The sequence below is a fragment of the Mus musculus genome, chromosome 9 (assembly GCF_000001635.26).
Source record: "Mus musculus strain C57BL/6J chromosome 9, GRCm38.p6 C57BL/6J".
Taxonomy (NCBI): domain Eukaryota; kingdom Metazoa; phylum Chordata; class Mammalia; order Rodentia; family Muridae; genus Mus; species Mus musculus.
In genome coordinates, this window is record NC_000075.6 from 20,111,136 (window position 1) to 20,126,522 (window position 15,387).

Below are 15,387 nucleotides of genomic sequence, written 5' to 3' on the forward strand. Positions count from 1 at the left end.
ATAGTATATATAAGTGACCACAAAAATTCCACCAGAGAATACCTAAACCTGATAAGCAGCTTCAGTGCAGTAGCTGGATATAAAATTAACTCAAATAAATCAATGGCCTTTCTTACACAAAGAATAAATGGACTGATAAAGAAATTAGGAAAACAACACCCTTCACAATAGTCATAAATAATATAATATACCTTGATGTGACTCTAACTAAGGAAGTGAAAGATCTGTATGATAAGAACTTCAAGTCTCTGAAGAAAGAAATTGAAGAAGATGTCAGATGGAAAGATCTCCCATGTTCATGGATTGGCAGGATTAATATAGTAAAAATGGCTATCCTGTCGAAGGCAATTTACAAATTCAATGCAATCCCCATCAAAATTCCAACTCAATTCTTCACTGAGATAGAAAGGGCAATTTGCAAATTCATCTGAAAAGGATAGCAAAAACTATTCTCAACAGTAAAAGACCCTCTGGTGAAATCACATTCCTGACACTAAGCTGTACTACAAAGCAATTGTGATAAAAACTGATTGGTATTGGTACAGTGACAGACAGATCAATGGAATATAATTGAAGACCCAGAAATGAACCCACACACATATGGTCACTTACTTGATCTTTGACAAGGGAGCTAAAACCATCCATTGGAAAAAAGACAGCATTTTCAACAAATGGTGCTGGCACAACTGGCGGTTATGATGTAGAAGAATGCGAATTGATCCATTCTTATCTCCTTGTACAAAGCTCAAGTCTACGTGGATCAAAGACCTCCACATAAGACCAGAGACACTGAAATTAATAGAGGAGAAAGTAGGGAAAATCCTCGAGAATATGGGCACAGGGGAAAAATTCCTAAACAGAACAGCAACTTGGCTTGTGCTGTAAGATCCAGAATTGACAAATGGGACCTCATAAATTTGCAAAGTAAGGTAAAAGACGCTGTCAATAAGACAAAAGGTCACCGGCAGATTGGGAAAAGATTTTTACCAATCCTAAATCTGATAGAGGACTTATATCCAATATGTACAAAGAGCACAAGAAGGTGGACTCAAGAAATTCAAATATCCCTATTAAAAAATCGGGTCAGAGCTAAACAAAGAATTCTCAACTGAGGAATACTGAATGGCTGAGTAGCACCTGAAAAAATGTTCAACATCCTTAATCATCAGACAAATGCAAATCAAAGCAGCCTTGAGATTTCATCTCACACCAGTCAGAATTGCTAAGATCAAAAATTCAGGTGACAGAAGATGCTGGCAAGGATGTGGAGAAAGAGGAACACTCCCCCACTGCTGGTGGGATTGCAAGCTTGTACAACCACTCTGGAAGTCAGTCTGGAGGTTTCTCAGAAAATTGGACATAATACTACCGGAAGATCCAGCAATACCTTTCCTGGGAATATACCCAGAAGAAGTTCCAACTGGTAATAAGAACACATGCTCCACTATGTTCATAGCAGCCTTAGTTATAATAGCCAGGAGCTGGAAAGAACCCGTATGTCCCTCAACAGAAGAATGGATCAGGAAATGTAGTACATTTACACAATGGAGTACTAGTCAGTATTAAAAACAATGGATTTATGAAATTCTTGGACCAATGGATGTATCTGGAGGATATCATCCTTGGTGAGGTAACCCAATCACAACAGAAGACATTAGATATGAGCTCACTGATAAGTGGATATTAGCCCAGAAACATAGAACACCCAAGATACAATTTGCAAAACACAAGAAAATCAAGAAGAGGGAAGACAAATGGGTAGATACTTCATTCCTCCTTAGAATATGGAACAAAATACCCATGAAAGGAATTACAGAGACAAAGTTTGGAGCTAAGACCAAAGGATGGACCATCCAGACACTGCCCCACCCAGGGATCCATCCCATAATCAGGCACCAAATCCAGACACTATTGCATGTGCCAGAAAGATTTTACTGAAGGGACCCTGTTATAGCTGTCTTGTATGAGGCTATGCCAGTGCCTGGCAAATACAGAAGTGGATGCTCACAGTCAACTATAAGATGGAACACAGGGCCCCCAATGGAGAAGCTGGAGAAATCACCCCAGGAGCTGAAAGGGTCTGCAACCCTATAGGTGGAACAACAATATGAACTAATCAGTACCCCCAGAGCTCATATCTCTAGCTGCATATGTAGTAGAAGATGGCCTAGTTGGCTATCACTGGGAAGAGAGGCCCCTTGGTATTGCAAATTTTATATGCCCCAGTATTGAGGAATGCCAGGGCCAAGAAACAGGAGTGGGTGGGTAAGGGAGCAGGGCAGAGGGAGTATATAGGGTACTTTCAGGATAGCATTTGAAATGTATATAAAGAAATTATCTAATAAAAATTAAATTAATTAATTTTTTAAAAGACATAGGCTAACATACTGGATATGTAAACAGGATCCAGCATTTTGATGCCTACGGGAAACACACCTCAATGACAAAGACAGACACTACCTCAGAATAAAAACCTGGAAAAAAATTTCCAGGCAAATGATCCCAAGAAACAAGCTGGAGTAGCCATTCTAATATCCAATAAAATAGACTTTCAACCAAAAGCTATCAAAAAAGTTGTGGAAACACATTACACACTCATCAAAGGAAAAATTCACCAAAATGAACTCTCAATTCTGAACATCTATGCCCCAAATTCAAGAACACCCACATTTGTAAAAGAAATGTTACTGAAGCTCAAAACACACAGTGCAACTCACATAATAATATTAGGAGATTTCAACATCCCAACTCTCATCAGTGTACAGATCATGGAAACAGAAACTAAACAGAGACACAGTGAAACTAAAAGAAATTATGAACCAAATTGACTTAAAAGATATCTATAGAGCAATTCACCCTAAAACAAGAGAATATACCTTCTTCTTAGCACCTTCTCAAAAATCAACCATATACTCAGACACAAAACAAACCTTAACAGATACAAGAACATTGACTTAATACCATGTATTCTATTGGACCACCATGGACTAAGGCTGGTCTTTAATCTCAACAAAAACAACAGACAGCCCACATACATGTGGAAGCTGAACAACTATCTACTCAATGATAACATAGTCACAGAAGAAATAAAGAAAGGAATTAAAGACTTTTTTTAGAATTCAATAAAAATGAAAGCATAACATACAAAAAAAAAAAAAACAACCAAAAAAAAGAGAAGTATACAAAGAATCAACAAAACTAGGAGCTGGTTCTTTGAGAAAATCAACAAGATAGATAGATCCTTTGCCAGACTAACCAGAGGGCACATAGAGAGTATCCAAATTAACAATGACAGGAACAAAAAGGGAGACATAACAACAGAAGCTGAGAAAATTCAAAATATAATCATATCCTACTGCAAAAGTCTATACTCAAAAAAACTGGAAAATCTGGATGAAATGGATGATTTTCTAGATAGATACCAGGTACCAAAGTAAAACAAGAATCAGATATACTTCTCAAATTATTCCATAAAATAGAAACAGATAGAACACTACCTATACTGGCTAGTTTTGTGTCAACTTGACACAGCTGGAGTTATCACAGAAAAAAGAGCTTCAGTTGAGGAAATGCCTTTATGAGATCCAACTGTAAGGCATTTTCTCAATTAGTGATCAATGGGGAAAGGCCCCTTGTGGGTGGGACCATCTCTGGGCTGGTAGTCTTGGTTCTATAAGAGACCAGGCTGAGCAAGCCAAAGGAAGCAAGCCAGTAAAGAACATCCCTCCATGGCCTCTGTATCAGCTCCTGCTTCCTGACCTGTTTGAGTTCCAGTCCTGACTTCCTTGGTGATAAACAGCAGCATGGAATTGTAAGCTGAATAAACCCTTTCCTCCCCAACTTGCTTCTTGGTCATGATGTTTGTGCAGGAATAGAAACCCTGACTAAGACACTACCCAATACATTCTATGAAGCCACAGTGACACTCATACCTAAACCACAAAAGAACCAACAAAGAAATAGGTCAACAGACCAATTTTCCTTATGAATATCGATGCAAAAGTACTCAAAATTCTCACAAGCCAAATCCAAGAACACATCAAAACAATAACCAAACATGATCAAGTAGACTTCATCTCAGGAATGCAGGGATGGTTCAATGTATTGAAACCCATCAATGTAGTCTGTGGGAAGCCGTGCACAATCGCCATTACAAGATGCCACTGGCTTCCTCAATGCCTAACTAGTAAACAAGCAATGTGCTCAGGTGCTGGAGTAAATTCGTGCCAAGTCACTGCCCATCCCGGGGTGTAATAGTGGGGTGATGGGTGAGCAGCTAATCAGGAGCTGACATGTCACACAGAGGGGTATTTAAGCAGCACCATTTTCCGGGTTCGGGGTCTTCCTGAGAAGTAAGCAATAAAGCTTTGCCGTAGAAGGATCTGGTTGTCCGAGTGTGTTTTGCTGGCGAAACATTACAAGGACAAGAGTAGTCCACTATATAAACAAACTCAAAATTTAAACAACAAAAAAAACCACATAATCATCTCATTAGATGCTGAAAAAGCCTTTGACAAAATACAACACCCATTCATGTTAAAAGTAATGGAGAGATCAGGATTTCAAGGTTCATACCTAAATACAATAAAATCAATATGCAGCAAACCAATAGCCAACACTACACTAAATGGAGAGAAACTCAAAGCAATCCCATTAAAATCAGAGAGAAGACAAAGCTGCCCACCTCTTCCTGCCTATCCAATACGTACTTGAAGTTCTAGCCCGAACAATTAGACAATAAAAGGAGATCAAAGGGATCTCCTACAAATCTGGAAGTAGTAAGTCAAGTTATCACTATTTGTAGATGATAGGATAGTATACATAAGTGGCCTGAAAAATTCTACCAGAGAACTTCTGAACCTGTTAACAACTTCATCAAACTGGCTAGATATAAAATTAATTCAAACAAATCAGTAGCCTTCCTCTACTCAAAGGATAAACAGGCTGAGAAAGAGATTAGGGAAACAACACACTTTATAGTAGTCACAAATAATACTAAATATTTTGCTGTGACTCTAACCAAGCAAGTGAAAGATCTATGTAACATGACCTTCAAATCCCTGAATAAATTGAAGAAGACCTCAGAAGATGGAAAGATATCCCATGCTAATGGATTGGCAGGATTTATATAGTAAAATGGCCATCTTACCAAAAACAATCTACAGACTCAATCAATCCCCACCAAAATTCCAATTCAATTCTTCATATTTAGAAAGAGTAATTTAAAACTTATCTAGAATAACAAAAAATCCAGTATACCAAAATCTATCCTCAACAATAAAAGAACTTCTGGAGAAATCACCATCCCTGTCCTCAAGCTGTACTACAGAGCAATAGTGATAAAAACCGTATGGCATTGTTACAGAGGCAGACAGGTAGATCAGTGGAATAGAATTGGAGACCAAGAAATGAACCCAAACACCTATGGTCACTTGTTCTTTGGCAAAGGAGCTAAAACCATCCAGTGGGGGGAAAAACATCTTCAGCAAATAGTACTGGTTCATTAAACTGGCAGTTAGCATGTAGAAGAATGCAAATTGATCCATTCTCATCTTCTTGTACAAACCTCAAGTCCAAGTAGATGAAGGACCTCCACATAAAACCAGAGACACTGAAACTTATAGAGAAGAAAGTGGGGAAGAGTCTCAAACATATGGGCACAGGGGAAACTCCATGACGGAACACCAATGGCATATGCTTTAAGATCCATGGGACTGCAAGCTTGTACAATCACTCTGGAAATCAGGTTAGCAGTTCTTCAGAAAATTGGACATATTTCTACAGGAAAATCCAGCAATACCACTCCTGGGCATATACCCACAAGATGCTCCAACTTGTAATAGGACACATGCTTCACTATGTTCATAGCAGCCTTATTTATAAGAGTCAGAAGCTGGAAAGAACCCAGATGCTCTTCAACAGAGGAATGGATACGGAAAATGTGGTACATTTATACAATGGAGTGCTGTACAGCTATTAAAAACAATGAATTTATGAAATTCTTAGATGAATGGATGGATCTGGAGGATACCATCCTGAGTGAGGTAACCCAATCACAAAAGAACACACATGATATGCACTCACTGATAAGTAGATAGCCTAGAAGCTCAGAATCCTTCTTATAAGTGTGAAAAAAAATACCCATGGAAGGAGTTACAGAGACAAAGTTCGGAGCAGAGACTGAAGAAACAACCATCCAGAGACTGCTACACTTGGGGATCTACCCCATAAACAACCACCAAACCCAGACACTATGGCAGATGCCAACAAGAGCTTGTTTACAGGAGCTTGATATAGCTGTCTCCTGAGAGGCTCTGCCAGTGCCTGGTAAATACAGAAGTGGATGCCCACAGCCTACCATTGGACTGAGCACAGGGTCCCCAATGAAGGAGTTAGAGAAAGTAAGTACCCAAGGAGCTGAAGGGGTTTGTAGCCCTGTAGGAGTAACAACAATATGAACTAACCAGTACCTCCAGAGCTCCTTGGGACTAAACCACCAATCAAAGAAAACACATGGTGGGACTTGTGGCACTAGCTGTATAAGTAGCAGAGGATGGCCTAGTCGGTCATCAATGGGAGGAGAGGCCCTAGGTTCTGTGAAGGTTCTGTGCCCCAGTATAGGTGAATTCCAGGGCCAGGAATGGGAGTGGGTGGATTGAGGATCCAGGGGAGAGGGAGGGGATAGGGGATTTTCAAAGGGGAAACTAGGAAAGGGGATTATATTTGAAATGTAAATAAAGAAAATATCTAATTTTAGATAGATGATAGATAGATAGATAGATAGATAGATAGATAGATAGATAGATAGATAGATAGACAGACAGATCCACAGTCAAAAATGGGACCTCATAAAATTGAAAAGCTTCTGTAAGATAAAGGACACTGTCAATAGGACAAAATGCCAACCTACAGATTGGGAAATGATCTTTACCAACCCTACATCTGATAGAGGGCTAATATCCAAAATATACAATGAACTCAAGAATTTTTGACTCCAGAGAACCAAATAACCCTATTAAAACGTGGAGTACACCCTGAGTTTAGGTGCTTTGTAGAGCAGCCAAGCTCACAAGTAAAGCCAAGATCCCAGTTCAAGGGTGTCACCTCAGATTTTAGACCTACCAAATCTTGTTTAAAACTCTGCTCTGAAAACTCCTACCAGATAATCATCATTCTGGGGTGAGAACCACCAGAGGTCATTGAGCAGAAAAAGAATAAGATTTCACTTAAGCAAGATCATTCAGTTTGTTTGCCCTGGATTCAGAAGAATAAGGGCAGACTGCCACTGACAACAGCCATTGTAATGATTCCGGTAGATGGTAATGGTGGTTTGGACTCTGATGGAATTTATGAAGGTGATGATTAATAGTCAAATTCCAGATACATTTTAAAGAATTGGTAAGGTACACTAGATATCACACATTTACACCCCAGGGATCAACATAGCTATAGCATTTTAAACTGAGAAGTCAAAATAATTAAAAGGATGGATGTTAACTAAATGATAGCATTTGAGTTAAAGACTAGATTATGCTTTGGGAAGCATGAATGTGAAGGGTCTATTAGACATTTAGGTAGAGATGGAAAAACCACCTGGAGATATAAACAGGAGTATTGTCAACTTATAGACAACTAACCTGAAAGAAATTCCTCTTAGAAAGAAGGTACATGAAAAAGAAAGAGGACTCACCCCTGAGGGAAAAAAATGTAAAAAAGCAGAAGTTAAAACAGTCTCTCCAATAATACAGACAAGGGCTAAAACACCCATATGTTACTCCCCGGAACTAAAACAAGTGTTTTAAGAAGAGAGGCAAACCTGCCAAGCACCCTTGATCTCCAAATAAGCTAAAACCTCGATTAGCCCACACAGGTTAAAGCAGTCTCTCACTTTTATGGTCTCAACTTTGTGGAATGTCTCTCAAAAAGAACTAAAATAATGACATGCTTTGAGATCAGGGGCCAATATCAAGTTCACATAGTGGAGTGAAAACTGTTCAAGTTGGAAGAGGCTAAGCCAGATTCATGACTCCCATGAGTTTCAGAATCTTTCCTCTCCACTGTATCCCCCTTTCTCCCTGCCCCCACCCCCACCTCCGTGTGCTCTGTGGTCATGAAGGTTAGAAAAGTTCTCCCAAGTTGTCTTCTATCTTTCCATGGCTCAATATTTACCCCCAAAGGAATCTCTGTCTCTCTATATGACCCGTTTGTTTAAGTCAGTGCAAGCTACAATGGAATGCCCCCTTTGCCTCTGCCCACTGCTGCCCATTCATGAGGGGCAATCCACACTGGACTATAGGATTGTTCAGCAACTCCAAGCTGGGTGTGTACTGACAGCCTGTCAGATGACTACAGTGCTACCTTCCTGTAAAGTGGCTTAGCTTTTGTGTTTATTCTTTGAGGAATGTTCTCTCTGACATTTCTTTCTTGGAGCTCAAAGACCTTCCTGTGCTTCTGCTATTATAACTCCCATACAAAGAATGACTATGTAATATCCTAGGTTATTTGGTACTACATGCAATTAAGAAACAATGAAGTCAATGAGATATCCAGAGAAATAGGTCTGCAAGCAAAAATAATCAAGCACCAAATTCAATCTTATCCCAGGCTCAGGTTGACCTACTTCCTTGGAGGCATTAGGTGAAATCCATCCAACTGGACTAGAAGTAAATTCAACCTAAAAAATTCTTGCTCATCTGATTAAAAATTAAATCAAACAAAAACAGAGCTGCAGAGCTTGCTGGATTTAGTTTTAGGCATGCTAAATCTAAGAGCTAAAAGAAAGGGGGAAAGAGATTTTTTTTTTAAAAAAAGGAAGGGGAGAAAAAGAAGAGAAGGAGCATGGAGGAAGCATGGATGGGTTAGCTTTCTGGTTTCCCCACTCATGGTCAGGATCAGGAGAAGATAAACTTCTTCTTGGCCTGCACCATACGCCATATACACCTGAGCCAAAAGACTCAACTGGGTCACTTAAACCAGTCACTAATGAAATATGCATGTAATGGCCTTAGTATCTGAGTCATCTCAAATAGTAACAATAGGTGATTTTTTCTTAGATAAAACCTACGATATTGTTATTATAAGAAAAGATAATCTTACCACTCTAGAAATCAGTCTGGTGGTACCTCAGAAAATTGGACATAGTACTACCGGAGGATCCTGCAATACCTCTTCTGGGCATATATCCAGAAGATGTTTCAACTGGTAAGAAGAACACATGCTCCACTATGTTCATAGCAGCCCTATTTATAATAGCCAGAAGCTGGAAAGAACCCAGATGCCCCTCAACAGAGGAATGGATACAGAAAATGTGGTACATTTACATAATGGAGTACTACTCAGCTATTAAAAAGAATGAATTTATGAAATTCCTAGCCAAATGGATGGACCTGGAGGACATCATCCTGAGTGAGGTAATCCAATCACAAAAGAATTCACATGATATATACTCACTGATAAGTGGATATTAGCCCAGAAACTTACAATACCCAAGATACAAGATACAATTTGCAAAACACATGAAACTCAAGAAGAAAGACCAAAGTGTGGACACTTTGCCCCTTCTTAGAATTGGGAACAAAACACCCATGGAAGGAGTTACAGAGACAAAGTTTGGAGCTGAGATGAAAGGATGGACCATCTAGAGACTGCCATACCCGGTGATCCATCCCATAATCATCCTCCAAACGCTGAAACCATTGCAGACGCCAGCAAGATTTTGCTGAAAGGACCCTGATATAGCCATCTCTTGTGAGGCTATACTGCAGCCTGGCAAACACAGAAGTGGATGCTCACAGTCAGCTATTGAATGGATCACAGGGCCCCCAATTGAGGAGCTAGAGAAAATACCCAAGGAGCTAAAGGGGTCTGCAACCCTATAGGTGGAACAACAATATGAATTAACCAGTACCCTGGAGCTCGTGTCTCTAGCTGCATATGTATCAGAAGATGGCCTAGTCAGACATCATTGGGAAGAGAGGCCCATTGGTCTTGCAAACTTTATATGCCTCAGTACGGGGGAAACGCCATGGCCAAGAAGTAGGAGTGGGTGGGCAAGGGAGTGGGGGGGGAGGGTCTGGGGGACTTTTGGGATAGCATTTGAAATGTAAATAAAGAAAATACCTAATTAAAAAATAAATTTAAAAAAAAGAAAAAAAGTGGAGTACACAGAGCTAAATACAGAATTCTCAACTGAAGAATCTAGAATGGCTGAGAAGCACTCTAAAAAACTGTTCAACATCTTTAGTTATGAGAGAAATGCAAATCAAAATGACCCTGAGATTCTACCTCACACCAATCAGAATTGCTAAGATCAAAGTGCGGGTGACAGTAAATGTTGGCAAGGATGTGGAGAAAGAAGAACACTCCTCCATTGCTGGTGGGACTGCAAACTGCTAAAACCACTGTGGAAATCAGTCTGGCTGTTCCTGAGAAAGTTGGAAATAAAATAGTTCTACCTGAAGATACAGCTATACTGCTACATCTTTTATACCCAAAAGAGTCTCCAAAATATAATAAGGACTCATGCTCCACTATGTTCATTGCAGCCTTATCTATAATATCCAGAAGCTGGAAAGAACCCAGATGTCCTTCAACAGAGGAATAGATACAGAAGATGTGGTATATTTACACTATGCAGCGATTAAAAACAATGACTTCGTGAAATTCGCAGGCAAATGGATGGAACTAAAAAATACCATCCTGAGTGAGGTAGCCCAGACTCAAAAGAACATACATGGTATTTACTCACTGATAAGTGGATATTAGCCCAAAAGCTCACAATGTCCATGATACAACCATACAGTTTAGAAGGAAGGAAGATTAGGGTGTAGATTCTTCAGTCCTGCACTGGGGAGGAGGAAACTTATGATCTTCAGAGATGGAGGGTGAGGGAGACCTAGGAGGGAGAGGGGAGGGAAGGAAGTAAGGGGGCACTATCAGGAATTGGAGGAGATGTGAGAGAAATATGTAGCAAGGGGATGAGGAACTGGGGATAGCCACTAGAGGATCTCAGACACCAGGAAAATGTGAGGCTCCCAGGACCCAACGGGGATGACTTTAGGTGAAGTCGCAGAGAAGGGGGAGATAGAACCTTGAGATATCACCTCCAGTAGATTGGCACAGTCCCTGGTAGAGTTATGGGGCCACCCAGCCATCTCAAAGTTTCTAACCCAGAAGTGTTCCTGTCCATAGGAAGAACAGGGACAAAAAATGGAGCAGAGACTAAAAGAAGGACCATTCAGGGAATGCCCCACCTTGTGATACATCATGTCTGCAGACACCCAACCCAGACACTGTTGCTGTGGTCAAGAGGTGCTTGCTGACAGGAACCTGGTATGGCAGTTCCTTGTGAGGTCCAGCCAACATTTGACCAATGCAGATATGGATACTTGGAGGCAATCATCAGACTGAGTTCAGGGAACCTGGTGAGGGAGCTGATGGAAGGACTGGAGGAGTAGAAGGGGATTGAAACCCCATCGGAAGAAAAATATAGTCTGGTTGCACTACCCATTACTCCCAGAGACTAGGCCACTAGCCAAGGAGTGTACTGGGAGGTATCCATGGCTCCAGATACATATGTGGCAGAGGATCGCCTTATCTGACATCAATGGGAGGGGAGGGCTTTGTCCAAGTAAGGTTTGATGCCCCAGCACAGGGGGATGCTGGAGCAGTGGTAGGTGGGAGAGCAACCTCATACAGGCAAAGGGCTTGGGAGGGTGGATTTGGGATGGGGTTTTGGTGGAGGGGTAACTGGAAAGTGGGATATCAGTTGAGATGCAAACAAGTGGAATAATTAATAACTAAAAAAATTAAAGAAATAATAAAAATAAAAATAAGAAAATAAAATAAATTTAAAGGATGTGTGTGTCTTTTATCAGAGAACTAAACAGTCAAAGTCGAGGTATGAACCCCAGGTTAGGATTTTAAATTTCTACACCTCCTGAAGGAAATTAGTCATCTTTATAAAGTTGGTTATAATGTCTTTTTCTTATGCTTCTGTTGCATTTGGAACATTCAGGGCTTTCTGTAGCAAGATAGTTGAGTTCTGGCGGTAAAATTATGATTTCATTGCAGGTTCTTTTGCTCTTACACTGGCTTCTAGACTTCTTGTTTGGGTTAATTAGAGGTCTAGGTATCCATTTTTGAGTATGTTTTATTGTATGGGTTTTTTGTTCCTTAGTTTCTATTTCCTCTATGGTCTTCTGGTCTATGTGCCCTGGGATTCTCCTAGTCCATTGTGGTCTCTGGTAGTGTGGGGAGTTTCTATCTCAGTTGGAAGCTGAAGAAAGGCAGCTAGGAGGGCACAGGACTTGGGGATATGGTGGGAAGATGCCAAGTTTGTTAGATAGTGGGAGAGTTTGGCAAGCAGGCAGCCTACTTGGAATTCTCCCAGTCTGTGAAGTCTCGAGTAGAACAGGTAATCTATACTCCTTTTGGAGGCTGGGGCACAGCAAAGGACTAAGGATAGGGTAAGGCATTATGAGACAGTGAGGAAGTCTTGGGGAAGTGCAGCCTACCTAGCCTTCTCCCAGTCAATGAGGTTTTAGTGATTGATTGATTGATTGATTGATCCTATTGGTGAGGTTTTCCACTAAACCTTTTATTTAACCTATGTGGGGTTTTTTTGGTTTGTTTCCATGATCATGTTGGTTTGTTTTCATTTTCTTCAGGATTTACTCTTATTGAATTCTACCACAATGGACTTTCTTATCTCATCCAGCTACTCATGTTCTCTTGTAATAAATATATGTCCCCAACTACAGTCACATATCTGTCCGAAGCAATTCCAAGTGAATCCAAGTCCTTAATTAAAGGAAGAAAATTATTTATTTGGCTTGTGCCTCCCAATCATAGTCTATTATCAAGGAAATTCAGAAGAACTCAACAAGAATTCAAACAGCAGCTTGAAGCAGAATCATAGAGTACACTGTTTACTGCTTAACTCACAGACTTATGCTTAGACAGATTTTTTATATAGCCTAGGAATACACCTACTTTGGGATGTGCACAATAGGTTGGATGAAGAAAGTGCTCAAAACATACCCACAAGCATCTAACCTAGACAATTTCTCAGTTGAGATTCTCATTTCAGATTACTCTAGATTGTATCAAGTTGACTGCTAAAGCTAACTAGAATATCTGCTTTTATGTGTGAGCATATCATCATTCTTTTGGATTGTGTCTGGCAATACTATTTGTCATTATCAGAGATTATTGCAGGATTGGTAATTTTTTCTTTTATTTTTATTAATTATTTTATTTATTTACATACCAAATGTTGCCCTCTTCCTTATTCCCCCTCACAGAGTTCTTCACACCATCCCTACTCCCCTTTGCCTATGAGAAAGTGCTCACCTACAACCCTCAATAACCCACCCTCACCTCAGCCATCACAAGCATCCCTGTGGGGAAAAAGTCTCTACAGGATTAGGAACATTCTTTCCCACTGAGGCCAGACAAGGCAATCCTCCACTAAATACTTGCAGGGGCCAAGGGCCAAATCATGTATGCTCTTTGGTTGGTGGCTTAGTCTCTGGGACCTCCCAGTGGTACAGGTTAGTTGATTCTTTTGGTCTTCCTATGGGGTTGCCATCCCCTTCAGCTCCTTCAATCCTTACCCTAACTCTTCCATAGGGGTCCCCAACCTCAATATAATGGTTGGATGTAAGTATCTGCATTCAAGATTCCTAAGTTGAATATTCAGTTTCATGCTGTACCCCATTTTAATTGGGTTATTTGGGGGTTTTATGAGATATTTTGGTCCAGTCATTGTTTTTCTTTTTCTTTTGAAAAACCATGTCATAGGCACATGTCAAGAATGAGTCATTTCTTTTTCTAAATATTGTGGGTTTTGTACATTCTGAATATTAAACCTCTGTCAGATATATGGCTGGCAAATACTGTCACCTATTCTGTGGGCTTCCTATTCACCTGGTTGATTTTTTTTTTTTGGTTGTGCAGAATTTTTTTAGTTTTATAAAGTCCACTTGTTAAATTTTGACCTAAATTCTTGAGTAAATGAAGTCATAGTCAGGAACTCCTTTCTTATGCCTACATTATGTAGGGTACATCTTTTATTCTCTTCTAGCTGTTTCAGTGTTTGAAGTTTCATGTTTAGGTCTTCCATCAACTTGGAATTAGTTTTTTTAAGTGGTAGATGTGGGTTCATTTGCATGTGGGCATTCAGTTTTCCCAGCACTATTTGTCGAAGATGCTTTCTTTGCTTCAGTGAATGATTTTGGACTCTTTATCAAAGTTTAAGTAATTCAAGTTATGTGTGTTCATGGTTGGATCTTTGATTTTTTTCTTCCATTGATCTGCATGTCAGTTTCTGTGTTAGTACCATATTGTTTTTATTATTATGGTTTTGTAATGCATCTTAAGATTTGGAATTTTAATCCCCCCAGCATTGGTTTTTCATTTGTTTTTGTCTTTTGTTGTTGTTGTTGTTTTCCTCAGTATTATTTTGGCTTTCTGGGACTTTTTTGGTTCCATATGAACTTCAGGATATTTTTTCTATTTCTGCACATAATTAAATGGAGATTTTTTTATTGAAATTGCATTGAATTTTTAAATAACTGTTAGTACAATGGTAATTTTCACAATGTTGAGTTGTATCAATTCATGAGCATAGGCTGTCTTTCCATTTTTAATGTCTTTCTTTATCTCTTTCTTCAAAAATTAAGTTTTCATTAAACAGGGCCTTCACTTCTTTGGTTATATTTATCCTACATATTATTTTTCATTTAATATATTGAGAATAATAGTGTGCCTATAGTTTCCTTCTCTGTGTATTTAGTTTAGTTATATGGAAAACTATTGCTTTTTGCAAGTTGACTATGTTTACATTGCTGTATTTGCTTATTGTTTCAATACGTTTTCTGGTAGAATTGTTGGAATATCTAATGTATAGTATCATATCAACTGCAAATAAGGATAGTTTGATGTTCTTTCCCTATTTCTAGTCTTTTAATTTCCTTCTCTTGCCGTATTGATCCAGATAGCACTGGATGTTGAATGTTGCAAAGGAGTAGGGACTATATATATCCCTCTCTCATTCCTGACTTCAGTTGTATTGTTTCAAGCTTTTTTTCATTTAAGATGATGTATTAGCTGTGGAAATTTTCTATATAGCTTTTATTATCCTGCAGTATGTTCCTTCTAACCCTACATTCTCCAGAACTTTTATCATAAAGACAGATAGAATTTTGTCAAAGGCATTTCTTCATCTACTGAGATGAGCATGAGACTTTTGTCTTTAAACACATTAGTGTGGTTTATTGCATTCACATTTATTGGCTTCCATATGTTGAACAACTCCTCCATTTCAGGGAATAAAGCCAACTTTATTGTGTTGAATAATCTTTTTGATGCAATGCTGTAATCTTT